Genomic DNA, 10,056 nt, shown 5'->3' with positions numbered 1-10,056 from the left:
GGTGGGGGCTGCTGTGGTGGTGGCTGTTGCTGAGGGGTCCTATTGTAGCTGCCTCGGTTGTTGGAGTTGTCATCCCGGTTGTTGCTACCCCAGCGGTTCTGGTTGTAGCCACCTCTGCCACTTCGATTGAAACCTCCTCGGTAGTTGCCGCCTCCACCACCACCACCACCTCGGTTCTGAAAGCCTCCTCGGTTGCCACCAGAGGGCCCTCGGTTGTCATAGTGCTGGAAACCGCCTTCACCTCCTCTGCCCCGGAAACCACCACCACAGTTGTCAAACCGCTTTTCAGGGGGTGGCCCGGCCTTGCGGCCTTCTTCGTTGTACTGCCTCACCAGCTTGTCTACTTCCTCAGCTGCAGCTCAATGAACAGGACCTCATCCAGGAAGTCCCCTACGTCTGGCAACATGAAGTTGGCTTTCATTTCTAACACAGCATGATCAGGGACATCCTTTCCTTCCTCATCCGTTCGCTTTATTGTTCGGTCCTTCAGGTCCTCGTCGGTGGGACAAATGACAATAGCTTTACGCTGGAAGCCTTCAAATGGTGTCATTTTTCGTCTCTGGGCAGACCCATAAACATTTGTCTGATCTAGAATATAGTTGCGTTTCTTGCGGGCTGTGATCTGGATGAGGCGGTTGAGGCACTGGGTGGCTTGCTGGATCAATACGTCCCATCGGCCAGCATAGTTTCGCTGCCGGCGCAGGCCCATCACCCGCATCTTATCCATGATGGCATTGGTACCCAGGATGTTGTACTTCTTGGAGGGGTTGGAGGCAGCATGTTTGATGGCCCATGTGGTCTTGCCAGCAGCAGGCAGGCCTACTACCATCATCAGAATCTCACATTTTGCCTTGCTCTTTGGTCCAACAGTGCCCCGGATCCGCTCACCAAGGGGAAGGTGCTGGATGAAGGTGAAGCCTGGGAGGACGGAACAGTAGGGTTCTGCTCTCTGGCCAAAGTTAAACTCCACTGCGCAATTCTTCACCAGGACATGAGGGTAAAGGGGTTGGCCTCCCAAAGCTTCCTTCTGGATTCGGAAGGCAATGCCCATCCACTTTCCATTCTTGGTAAAGGAAAGTTCCACATCATTCCCACATTCAAAGTCCGCAAAGCAGCCAATCACATCGTTCTCTGCAAACTTGTCTCCGTAGTTTTCAAACCGGCTATTGGTGGATTTCTTCCCAGTGCCATCATAGCCATAGGAGAAAGGCTCTTCGCCTAGCTGAGTGCTGCAGGAGTCATGCGGGTCAGGCTCTGTAGATGGAAGGTGCTTCACGGAAATTTCCTCATTGATCTTCATTTCAAAGCACACTCGACCCCTTCTGACCCTATAGCTGGCTCGGGCTCCTGACCATAGGTATGCAAATCCCTCAATTGTGAGCGGATAGTCGCTACTCCGCTACTCCGGTCTTGGGCTACCTTGAAGTGAAGGTCGCAGTTATATGTGTCAGTGGCAACAAGGGTGTCATCAAATTCCTCTTCATCTTCTTCAGCTGGAGGCTGAGGAGAGCGGCCCTTCCTATCCTCTCGGTGTTCAAAGTACCCCCGTCCCCGGTTTTCTTCATAAGGCCTCTTACGACTCTGGAATTGTTGTCCGTCTGGCTTGGGTTGAGATGCTTCAGAGGGTAGGAAGCTGGTGGGTACTTCTTGTTTCATCTCTGTCTTCATTTGTGGGCCCGGAGGTTCCAGTCCAGACACCTATTTTCCAGTTTTTTACAATACTTTAAGCTGAGTTGGTGATAGATCCTGAATGTTTGGTAGAACTCCGCTGTGAAGCCATCTTGTCGAGGACTTTTCTTGTGGGGAAGTTTTTTTTTTATGACCTGTATAATTTCTTCCTTTGTGATGGATCTGTTCAAGTGTTCTACATCTGTCCATATCCATATCAATCTGGGTAGGACATGAGTTTCAAGAAATTTGTCCACAGGAGAATGTCTATCTTTGTTTCATTGATAACGCAAAGACATTTGACTGTCTGGATCACAACAAACTGTGGCTAGTTCTGAGAAGAATGGGAATCCCAGAACACTTGATTGTGCTAATGTAAACCCTGTACTTGGACCAGGAGGTAGTCATCAGAACAGAGCAAGGAAACACTGTACGGTTCAAAATTGGGAAGGGTGTACTCCAGGGCTCTATTCTATCTCCATAACTTTTTAGTCTTTATGCAGGTTATCCAGGAGGCTGGGCTCTATGAGGAGACCCGAAATGTAGCATCAAGATTGGAGGAAGAATCATCAACAATCTCCGTTATGCAGATGACACAACACTGATTGCTGAAACTGAAGAGGACCTGAAGCACTTGCTGTAGAAGGTCAGGGACTACAGTATTCAGTATGGATTGAGACTCAATATCAAGAAAACAAAGATTCTCACCACCGGGCCAATTGGCAGCATCATGATGGATGGTGAAGAGATTGAGATTGTTCACAGTTTTGGTTTGCTTGGCTCCACAATCAACACTCTTGGCACCAGCAGCCAGGAAATTAAAAGACATTGCGAAGGGAAAGTCTGTGGTTAGAGACGTCTCTAAAGTGCTGAAGTGTAAAGATGACAGTCTGGAGACTGGGGTGCACCTGATACATGCCATGGACTTTGCAGTCACTTGCTATGCATCAGAGAGCTGGAAAAGACTAAGGATGATAGAAGGAGAATTGATGCCTTTGAGCTGTGGTGTGGGTGAAGAGTATTGAATATACCATGAACTGCTAGGAAAACAAACAGGTTTGTCCTGGAGAGGGTGAAGCCAGGCTGCTCCTTGGAGGCAAGGATTCTGAAGCTTCATCTGACATACTTTGGACATTTTTCAAGGAGGGACCAGTCCTTGGAGAGGGACGTCATGCTTGGGAGGGTGGAGGGACAGCACGGGAGAGGAAGATCCTCGATGACATGGATTGATTCAGTGACTGGGGTAATGGGGGTACGTGTGTTGGAGATGGTGAGATTGGCACAGGATAGGGAAGAGTTTATGGCTGTTGTACATAGGGTTGCTATGAGTCACAGGTGACTCGATGGCACATAAGAATGCAACAACAACCACCAAGAAAATGGAAGAAGGATGGAAAATCTCCTCCTGTATGATTTACTGCTTCTGAAAACACACTGGATGGTCAGCTATGGATCACTTCTGACTTGAGGGTATACAACAACAATGCAACCAATTAAATAATCTAAATTTTTTTGTTTTCATATTAAAATACTGTTTGGGGATCCTTCCCCAGTTTTTTTCTTGGTTTTTATTCATTATTTACATTCTGCTTCACTCATGTACTTTGTGTTTTACACAATCATATATATATATATATATATATATATATAAATATATACATATTTAAATATATACATATTTAAATATATATAATTTCTATTTTTATAACTAATTACTATTGATCAATGCCTTTTTTATTTATGTACATTGCTTTATACATTCTTTCATTACTTTATGTTTTATATAACTAATGCTATTTTCCTTCCCCTTCTTCTACTTCCTACCTCCCTTTCTCCTTCCCTTTCTGAACAGTTTACATATGCTGTTGCTATTTGCAAATTGCAATAGCCACATTTTGTCTCACTTCCATATGGAAAAAGATAGAGATTTTGCTAGGTGATGCAAATGCTCCAAGAAAGTATACTAAACATTCTACGGTCCCAATTCTGCATTGATTGATTTCCTTTCACTTCTCTCTCCTGCTGTCTCCTTGTTGTGGAAAGGGAACTTTGGGAGAAGTTGCAGATGGCTGACATCCTTCTTCAACGTTTGGCTGGCTAATGATTCCGGGTGCTCACAAAGTAGAAAATAGGAGAAGTATACAAGCAATACTATTGGGTGTAGAACTGGGTCAATTTCTGGGATAGAGATAGTCTTAAAGAAGTGAGGATTGTTGTTAGCCACTGTCAAGTCAGCTCAATTTATGAAGACCAGGAAGCTCTGGTGACTTAGTAGTAAGGATTTGCACTGCCGACCCAAAGTTCCAATCCACCAGCTGTTCTGCAGGAGAAAGATGGGTAGTCTTCTCCCATACAATTCACTACCTGTTAAAACACACTGGAGGGTAAACAATGAGTAAGTTTGAACTCAACATTAAGCAACAACAACAACAACATCATGCACAATTAAATGATATACTGCATGGACCTACACCTTCCTTATGATCGCTATGGGCTGAACAATGTTCTATTGTAATCCACAGAATTTTCATTGATTGCTTTTTGGATGGTGAGCTTTAAGCTTTTCTTCTTAGTCCATCTCTTTGTCTATAACGTTGCCAAAACCTGTTCAAGATCATAGCAACACACAAATCTCCACTGGCAGATGCCAGTTGATGCCGATGAGGTGAATTGACTAGAAATAGATCCTGAGCCTCTTGTGTGGAAGATGAGAATTCCATCCCAGTGCTTTCAACAGGGTGAGAATGGCAAGATCCTGTAGCTTTGGTACCATCCACTCTGATGCCACTATCAGCAGCTAAGTGCAGAGCAGTGTTTGCTGCTCACCTCATTGGACTGACAAAGTTCTTTTGTATACTAACTTTGTTTCAGCTACATTTGCAACCACATTTCATTTATCATTAACTCAGGCTGTTGTGGAAAGAGTGTGGACTTAGCATACAGAATCTAGGTTGGGTTTTTTGTTTGTTGGCTTTTGTGGATAACCCCCTTCCCCCCACTTTAATGGCCTAGGGATAAGACACTGCACTGCAGTCTCAAAGGCACACAGTTAAAATCCATCAGGAGGAGGATGGATAATCTCCTTCCATGTAATCTGAAAATTCTCTATAGAGGGTAAGCTATGAGTCAATTCAGACTCAATGGTACACAACAAATGAATGAATATCAAAATTTACTTCTTCATTTAACAATTGAACATTTTGATTGTCTTCAGTTTCAAAATACTACAAGTAGGACTTCTATAAATTCACATGTCCAGGGTTTTGTATAAACATATTTTTCAATTTCTCTTAAGGAAATATTTAGGTTTATGTTCACATTCTTAAAATAGCAATCCCAAAGGCATGTGGTTCAAATCTACCAGATACACCATGGGAGAAGGATAGACAGTCTTATCTCATGTCATTTACTGCCTCTGGAAACCCTCTGGAGGGTCAGCTATGGGTCACTTCCTACTTGATGACAGATACCAAGAAATTATTTTCCAAAGTGGTTTATTTCACATTTCTGTCAAGTCTTTCAAGGTCCCTTTTCCCTCATGTCTTCAGTGACATTTGGTCCTATCTTGGGATGTGTGTGTTTGTTTTTTAATTTTAAACTAATGCTTAATTGTAATTTTGGTGAAGGTTTACATGGCAATTTAGGTTTCTGTTCAACAATTTCTACACAGTTTGTTCCATGACATTAATTACATCCTTTACAAAGTGTGAACATTCTCATTATTTTAATCCTGGCTGTTATATTTCCATTAATCTAATACTTAGTGTAGTTAGTCTCTTTCAAATCATACATCCTAATATGAAATATTCCACTGTAGAGTTCATTTACGTTTTCCTAACAACTGCCTGAAGAACAAAAACCCTCTGTCTTGGAGGAACTGAAACTAGAGTGCTCCTTAGAGGCAAAGATGGTGAAACTTCATTCCACATATTTGGATTTTAGCTGAATTCAGATTCTGCTGCTTATTAGCTATCTCACATCAAGCAAGTTACATGCCCTTGCTGTGCTTTCATGTCTCATCTGTGTGGATTTTATGCCAAGCTCACAGAGTTGCTATGAAAATCAAATTGGCCAGCAATGTAAGGGCTTCTCAGATCTTTCCCTTGAAGTTCTCCAGATGGCTATGAAAGTGCACACACATTTAGATACTTTTAGGGAGGAGCCACAATATTTTGAAGTTAATATTTTTTATCTTACAATACAAAATTTAATTCCACATTTCATCTTTTTAAAAAAGCTGTGAGAGGCTTTTCCATAAGAGCATTAAGAAAATTTAAATCAAGGAAAGGTACCAAGATCATTATCCTGTAGAGGGTCACAGAGTAGAGATTGATTTGGTGACAGTAAGATATGTCTGTCTGTCTATTTACAGAAATGAATACATATACCATTCATCTGTCAGTTTATATTTGTATGTATAGAAACACGGTCAACAATTGGCTTGAGCAAGCCAACGATCATAACAGCAGAAGAGACAAGGTTCATATCTGTTGTTCATAAGATTGCTATGAGTTTTAGTCAATAGTGCAACCAACAATAAAGATACTGAGTACAGCATCTGTGGTTGGCTTTCTATATTATAATAACTTGAATGTATTAGACCCAAATGATTTCATCCAGGCAGTCATTCAACAAGCATTTAAAAAGATATTTTCAGTTTAAATTCCTGTGCCTTTCTAGAAAGAGGTGGATTCGGACCATGTGCCTCTGGGATTGCAGTATAGCTTTTTACCACTAGGCTGCTAGAACTCCAATATATGTACAGAAGGATGGGAAAGCTCCTCCTGTGCTATTTACTACATCTAAAAACCCACATGAGAGTCAGCTATGCTTGGGTTCTTCTGGTACCTAATTAGAATGTGGAGTGTGAGAAGTATGAATTTAGGAAAATTGGAACTTGCAATGGATAAATATTGAGATACTAGGTACTGGTGAAATGAAATGGATTAGGATGGGACATTTTGAATCTGATGATCATATGCTAGAAATGAACAGATGAGGAAGTCTGCCCTGCATGCATCTCTGTGCTCTGCCTTGCATCTCCTCACATCCAAGCAATTAAGTGCCTTTAGCCAAGAGCACCTTAGACTGGCTTAGCTGCAGCAGTTATCTTACAGAGGAGGCTGCTTTCACAGGTCTTTTTCTCTCCCAAACTGAAGCAAATATTCCCTTGGGTCAGAAGTTCAGAGAGAAACCCAGGAAAGGTAGCTACCCCACTCTTTTCTGGAGAAATAACTTCAGATCAAGAACCTGTTATCACCTCAGGCATAAAAAAAACCTCTACCACAGCAATGTCACTTAAGAAGCAGGCTACTTCCCACCTTACACAAGCCCAAAGCAAGACATCACCCCCCAAAAATGACACAATATAAATGGATTTGCTGAAGCCAGATAGTCTGATGGAACTTTGTTACACAGAATTAAAAATAATAATGATAGAATATTTTCAATGGGTGAAACACAAACTTGAAGAATTATAAGACACAACAAGCAAAAAACAGGAGGAGCTTAAAAAACCCAATCCAAAACAATGCAAATAAAACAAGCAAGGTATTAGAGGCTCAGGAAAAACAAGAAACCACAATACAAAAATGAGGACCAATGTTTCAGATGCTGTCAACATGATGGAGGGACACATGAGCAGAGCTGAAGAGATGGAACACAGAACCAGTGAAATAGATGATAGAATTGTCACCACTGATCTGCTAGAACAAAAAGTAGAATCAAAAAGGAAGGAAAAAAAAGAAAATCTAAGAATAATGTGGGGCACCAACAAGAGAAATAACACCCACATGATTGGAAATCCAGAACAGGAAGAAGCAAGTAAAGACACCGAAAAATTTGTGAAAAGATTACTAGTAGAAAACTTTCCAGGCATGATGAAGAACCAGAGAATATATATTCAAGAAGCTGAGCAAATATCATAAAAAATAGACCCCAAAAGAAAAACACCAAAGCATATCATAGTAAAATTTTCCAGAACTAAAGATAAGGAGAAAATTCTGAAAGCAGCAAGGGAGAAACAAAGAGTAACATATAAAGAAGTACAAATTAAGTGCCAATTTCCCAGCAGAAACAATGCGAGAAAGAAGAAAGTGAATTACATATATCAAACACTCCAAGAACACAACAGTCAACCAAGAGTATTGTACCCAGCAAAATTGTCCATCAAATATGAAGGAGAGCTCAAGATATTCTCAGAAAAAGAGAACCAAAGAAAGTTAATAAAAACAAGAACAGAGTTACAAAAAACACTGAGAGACATCCTTCTTACAGAGGTGCCACAGAAAGCAGGATGGACCAAAGTAACTAGCAACAACACCAAAAGAACTCAATAAAATGATAACAATAAAACTGTGTCTCTCAATAATCACACTGAATGTGAATGGTTTAAATGCACCACTGAAGAGGAAAAGAGTAGCACACTGGATAAAGAAACAAATTACATCTGACAAGAGACAAACCTGAAAAATGAAGATAAAAAATTTTTTTTTAAAAAAAGAGAGTGGGTAAAAATATACCAAGCAAATGACAATCTGAAAAAGCAGGAGTAGTGATATTAATCTCTGATAAAATAAATTTCAATGCAAAAACCATCACAAAGGACAAGGACGGTAACTACATAATAATTAAAAGGTCAGTAGAGCAAGAGAACATAACAATAATAAATATCTATGCACCATATGATAGAGCTGTAAAATACACAAAATAAACATTGAGAAAATGGGAAAAGAAAATTGACAACAGCATTATAGTAGTTGGACACTTCAATACACTGCTCTCAAGAGAAGATAGAACTACCAGAAAAAAACAAGGATGGCTTTTTTCGCCATTTTCCCAGTGTCGCTGAAGCTGCAGCCATGAAGGTCGAGCTGTGCAGTTTCAGCGGGTACAAGATCTACCCCGGGCACGGGAGGCGCTACGCCAGGATCGACGGAAAGGTGTTCCAGTTTCTTAATGCAAAATGCGAGTCGGCTTTCCTTTCCAAAAGGAATCCACGGCAGATCAATTGGACTGTCCTTTACAGAAGGAAGCACAAAAAGAGCCAGTCAGAAGAAATTCAAAAGAAAAGAACCTGCCGAGCAGTCAAATTCCAAAGGGTCATCACTGGTGCATCTCTTGCTGATATAATGGCCAAGAGGAATCAAAAACCTGAAGTTAGAAAGGCTCAACGAGAACAGGCTATCAGGGCTGCCAAGGAAGCAAAGAAGGCTAAACAAGCATCTAAAAAGACTGCAATGGCTGCTACTAAGGCTCCCACAAAAGCAGCGCCTAAACAAAAAATTGCGAAGCCTGTGAAAGTTTCTGCTCCCCGAGCTGGTGGAAAACGCTAAGGAGGCTCATAAGGCTTAAATAAAGATGGAGTTGTAACTCTGAAAAAAAACAAAACAAAACAAAGATGCCGATGAATTAAACTACACGGTAAACAAACTCAATCTCATAGATATTTATAGTCTAATGCATCCCCAAAAAAAGCACAGTATACCATCTTCACTAATGTGCATGAAACATTCTTGAGAATAAGTAACATTTTAAGTCACAAGGCAAGCATCAATAATTCAAAAACATAGAAATAATACAAAGTATCTTCTCTGACCACAATACTACAAAATTAGAAATTAATAACAAATGGATAATGATGAAAAACATGCTTTTGGAAGCTGAACAACAACTTATTTGAACATGAGTGGGTACCAGAAGGAATTAAAAGCAAAAATAAAAAGTTTCTTGAAATAGATGACAATGGAAACACAACTCGGCAAAACCTCTGGGAAACAGCAAAAGCAGTAATCAGAGGCCAATTTATACCAATAAGCAAACACATCAAAAGGCAGGAAAAAGTGATCATTGACTCTCTAACTCAACATCTACAACAAATTGAAAAAGAACAGCAAGAAAATCCGCACCCTCTAAAAAACCTGAAATTATAAAAATTAGGGCTGGCAGCCTGAACCCAACGCAGCCAGAACCCAGCATAGCCAGAGAGCTGGAATTTGAACCACACACAGGACAGCTAAGTCCCAGCCAAAAGACACCAGCCAAGCTACTATGGAACCCACTCACCAAGAGCAAGTAGGGAGCAACCACTCGTCACTTTGTGACCCTGGAGAGCAAGCAACTGTCCCCAGCCTCCACAAGACCCTAAAGGAGCAACTGCCTGCCAGCCTCTGCATAACCCCTGAGGAGCGACTGCAGGCTGCCCCATGACCCTGAGGAGGAACCACCCCCAGCTGCCATGTGACCCCAGAGGAGCAAAGGCCTGCCACCATGAGACCCCCCTGCAGTCCACAGTGTGACCACACCCTGCAGCCTGCCTCTGCATAAACCCTAGTGGCACCGAAGCCCAGCCCCCTGCCTCCCTGTGGTAGTGTCCCAGGCCCTTGCTCC

The 10,056-nt window shown here is 41.6% G+C and overlaps 1 pseudogene across 1 annotated transcript in view; it reads right to left on the bottom strand.

Moving 5' to 3' along the window:
* Positions 1-1,670, bottom strand: part of LOC102854491 — a 2,118-nt pseudogene extending 448 nt beyond the window's left edge. Inside the window, exon 1 of the transcript XR_438982.1 lies at positions 5-1,670. The product of XR_438982.1 is annotated as a heterogeneous nuclear ribonucleoprotein U-like protein 1-like (transcript). The remainder of the gene's footprint in view (positions 1-4) is intronic.
* Between the last annotated feature and the right edge of the window lie 8,386 nt (positions 1,671-10,056).

This window comes from Elephantulus edwardii, unplaced genomic scaffold, assembly GCF_000299155.1.
Source record: "Elephantulus edwardii isolate Elephantulus edwardi_28Jun2011 unplaced genomic scaffold, EleEdw1.0 scaffold00218, whole genome shotgun sequence".
In the NCBI taxonomy this organism is placed as follows: Eukaryota; Metazoa; Chordata; class Mammalia; order Macroscelidea; family Macroscelididae; genus Elephantulus; species Elephantulus edwardii.
Note: the sequence above shows the minus strand (reverse complement) of the source record. Positions and strands in the feature narration are given on the sequence as shown.